General features: G+C 54.0%; 1 pseudogene; it reads right to left on the bottom strand.

Annotated features, from left to right (window-relative positions):
* Positions 1–324: 324 nt before the first annotated feature.
* On the bottom strand, positions 325–3,521 carry LOC148091731 (phosphofurin acidic cluster sorting protein 2-like; annotated as a pseudogene).
* Positions 3,522–4,397: the final 876 nt, after the last annotated feature.

Below are 4,397 nucleotides of genomic sequence, written 5' to 3'. Positions count from 1 at the left end.
GGGCAGGTCCCAAAGGCAAGAACCCTTTTCACTGGGGTGTCAGGGTTCTGAGTGCAAAACACACATTCCATGATTCCCCAGCTCAACACTGCCTGCTTGATATCCCACCTGACAGAGTGGTCTGGTTAATAAGCAGAGCACTTGGGGGCTCCCAGTTGGGGCCACCCTGTTAATTTCCAGGTTGCAAGCAGATTCTCGCTGAAGACTGTTTCTCTTTGTGTTTCCAGAATGTGTCTCTGTAGTGCACTGAAGTGTTAACAGAAAAGCAGCTGGTCCCTCCAGCGCCTGGCTAGAGCAGGTGGAGGGGCAGGGCCAAGGGCAGGGCTAGAAGGTGGACTTGGAGAGTCCAAAGATGCAGATGAGGAAGTGCTTGAGGTGGGAGCACCACTGGGCTGCCAGCCGAAAGGACTTCACACCGTCCCACTCCACACAATCACTGAGAAGGGACAGCACGTTCTGCAGGTGTTTGGTCATGCAGGCCAGGGGGCTGATGCCATCCATGCTCTGGCTTTTGGACTGCACAGCCTTGTCCTTGGTTTTATTGGGCAAAAACATCACTTTCTTCTTCCCCTTGGTGACCACTGTCATGGAAATAGTGGGCGTGGCTGTGGCCTTGCTGCTGCTCTGCAGCCTGCTGACCTGCAGAACCTGGAAGGTGCACTTGAGCATGCTTTTGCCGGTGGGCAGGTCTTTCTTGTCATAGTCTCTCTTCATGTCTGTGAGCTGGGCTTCCATCTAGTAATCCACCTGCAACCCCTTCAGCTTGGCAGGAAAGCCCTGCCTGGGGGAGAACAGGCCCTGACTCACTGACCAAGAGGAGGGTAGGTGGATGAGGCTCCCTTGGAGGGCTGGGTGGATGAAATCATGCTGGAGCCCGAGGGGCCCTCAACATCTGAGTTTCCTATCATGGCCGAGGATGTTTCCACTCTTCCAACATTTACCACCCCCTCAAAGGGAATGAACTCCTGTGAGGACTCTTTGTTGGAGCTCTTCTGCTTGGAGGTGACCATGGCCTCCACAGTGGGCAGCTGGAGGGCATTTGCCAACCACAATTTACTGTGTGATTCTCGATAGGATGTCCACCAAGTCCTGTAAGGCACTCAGGACCTCCAGCTTGTTGAACAGGTGCCCCCAGGCCAGGTCTTGGAAGAAGCTGCTTGTAGAGCTAACCCACAGAGCCCAGGTACCTGGCCACGGGGTGGGAACCCAGAGGGATCACGAAGAAATGCATATAGCCCAGCCAGTGGGGCGTCTTGTGGGACAGCTGCTCCATGAAAAGCCTCAGCACATGACTGAAGTAGTGCTGCACCCCCCACACCATGATCTTCACAGCCATTGGGGGCTTGGAATTGCAGTTGCATGTCTGTATCTAGGAGACGATGGTGCTGAAGGCCTCCTGGACGTGAGCGGGGAGCAGGTGCACACCATGGGCAGGGTGATCCCCTGCAAGATGTCCCACAGGAACTGGCCCTGCCAGTTCAGGGTGTTGACAAGGATGATGCTCTCGGGCTGCTGGTCGTTGGAGATGAGCATGAGGGTAAGCTGGTCATACACGGTCTTCCTGGGGATCAGCAGCTGGCTCGGTGGAATCGACCTGAACTCCTGGTCCCGGCAGTTGGCCTGCTTGTTCTGTGGCCACATCTGCTGCTCCTCCTTCAGGGATGTGCTCAGGCCCTGGTCGCCTGCCTGCTTCCACTAGGACCTGGTGGAGGTGAAGACGGGAGTGCAGGATGACGGGAGTGACGCACCCCTTGGGAAGCTGCTTCTTGGTGAACATGTCCCTAGTAGAGGTCCCTGCCTCCAGGCTTTCTCTGGGCTGTGCCTACTAAACCCCAGGGGTTGGTGTGCCTGGGGCCACCCAGTTTGGGACTCTCTTGCTGGGCTGTTTGCCACCCAGGGCTCTCATCTTCTGGGGCACATGGGCCAGACTCAGAGACTCCTTCTGCCTCCGGGCACTAGGGATGCTCCCCGTCTCCGTCTGGGAGCTGAAGTGTCTCAGGCCATTAAAGGATGGCCTGAGCTTGGGCTTGGGAGTGCTGAGGACACTGTCATGGTCACTGTCCTCCATGTCTAGGCCACTGACATTGGGGTTCTCCAGCGTGTCATACAGAAGGTCCAGGTCCTCCTCCACCTTAGGGATGTGGACCGCAGGTTCCTGCTTGAGTCCAGGGCCTCCTGTGGTATTTTGACCCTGCCCAGCCTGGCGAGGACTTTTTATTTGATATCTTGTTGCCTGGTCATGGCTCCCTTTCTTCCTATTGATGGCCCCTCATTCTTAGGCTCCTCCAGGCGGAATTTGTTCTCATCCTTGTCCTGCCTGTGCCCGGCATCACTGTTGGCCTCCTACTTGGAGGACAAGCTCTCAGACTCCTCCTCAGAGTAGTGATCCATGGACTTGTCCTGGGGGCTGGCCTGCATGGTGCTGTCCCCATGTTTGATGTGCTGGCTGAATGCAGAGAAGCTCCAGACCTTGGGGGCAGATATGCTGGAGGCCACCGATTCTGAGACTCTGTCACTGGGCTGCTTGCCACCCAGGACCCATGTCTTTTTCGGCACATCTGCCAGACTCTCCTTGCTCCAGGTACTGTGGATGCACCCTGTCTTCATCTGCCAGCTGGAATGTGACAGGCCTTTGAAATATGGCTTGCCCTTGGGGCTTTCGGGTGCTGATGGCACTATCATTATCCTCCATGTCTGAGTCACTGTTGCTGGGGTTCTCCAGAGTGCCACAGAGAAGGTCCAAGTTCTCCTTCACCTCGGAGACACACCCCTCAGGTTCCAGCTTTCACTCCAGGACCTCCTTAGAGGGTCTGACCCTCTGCAGCCATGCCATGACCTTTTGCTTGAAGCTTGGCTCCTTGGTCATGACCGCCATTCTCCCTTTCAAACTCTCCTCCGTCTGTGGCTCCCCTTGTGGAAGTTATCCTTGTCCAGGTCCTGCCACTACCTGGCATCATTGCTGCCTTCCTGCTCAGAGGAGAAGCTCCAGGACTCCCCCTCAGAGTAGCTATCAGTGGATTTGGCATGGGGGCCACCTGCCTGGAGCTATCCTCATGGTCGATGGGCTGGCTGGACAGGGAGGAGATCCAAATCTCAGCCACCTTGGGGGAGGCCTCCTTAATGCTGCTGCAGAAGCTCAGCACTTGGCCGCCCTGGGGAGGTCACTGCATCACCTGGGCCATGTGGATGGTGCCCTCAGCCAGAGTCTTGTAGCCCAGATACCTGTAGCCCAGGATGGTCCAGCTCCTAATGCACTTCCTCTCCTGCAACAGGATCTGTAGCTTGTTGCCTTCTCTCTTGAGGAAATGGGGGTATTTCAGAGAGAAGGTCAGCTCCAGGTTGGTCTCCACTTTTCCATTGGGGGGCAGCACAACCTCATAGGACCTCAGAATGCTCTTGGAGCCCTGCATCTTCAAGGCAATCAAGATTGACATAAGCCCATTCTCCAGCTCCTCGAAAACCACCAGCTTCTTTAAGGTCCGGGTGCACAACCTGGGCACACAGGTGGGGCTGGAGAAGTCCACCTCCTGGGGATCAAACTGGTTCAAGGTCACCTGCTTCTGGAGACTGGCGGTGCACTGGCCAGGCCCGTGGGTGGTGTTGGAGCTGCAGCTGCTTGCACCTTCAGGGCTGATGCTTTTTCCTGTGGTGGGACAGAGGAGGACATGCCATCAGAGGCAGCTCATGAACTGCCAGGAGGGTTGGGGAGTGCAGGTCATACCCAACTCTAAACCATTTAGTGATTGGTGGCAAGAGGTGGGATTGAAGTGATCGAAGGAGTGTGCGAACAAAAGGGGCCACCTGCTAAACTGACTAGCTCAGGGAAGGCCTTCATGGTGGCCTTGCAAACTCAGAGACCTAAAGTAAACACAAAGGATGGTCTGAAATGAAAACTTTTTAACTAAAAGTAAATGATGATGAGTAGTCACATCTTATGCCAGCACCTTCCCTGACAAAGGTCAATCTTTACCTTAACTGAGTCTGTCTATAGTCCTTTTGCATCTATGAAAACCTATATTTGGAATGTCTAAGTAATTTTCCCTTTTCCAGACCCCTCAAAGCACAGGCACAGCTCTACATAGACTACTAATCTCATTGGTATGGGTTCCCAGATTTGCTTTCTCCCACGTCACTAATCCATCACCAGGGGCTTTTGTGTAACCCTCATACGTCTCCCCTTTTGGTTATAAACTATAAAATAAGGAAGGTGTAAAACTGCCATTTTCCAGAGCATTGTGTCAAAGTGTTGATATTTTGCTTCCTGGCAACTGTTTGACATTTTGGCTCAAATAAACTCACAGAAATTCTTCACAGATTTGAATGTTTTTTACAATGACATTTACTTGGTGTAGTTTGGTGGGATTCCACAGAAGCTCACCCAGGACCACCTTGCTGAC

The sequence above is a fragment of the Miniopterus natalensis genome, chromosome 13 (genome assembly GCF_054644295.1).
Source record: "Miniopterus natalensis isolate mMinNat1 chromosome 13, mMinNat1.hap1, whole genome shotgun sequence".
NCBI classification, from domain to species: domain Eukaryota; kingdom Metazoa; phylum Chordata; class Mammalia; order Chiroptera; family Miniopteridae; genus Miniopterus; species Miniopterus natalensis.
This window is presented reverse-complemented; position numbering and strand designations above follow the sequence as displayed.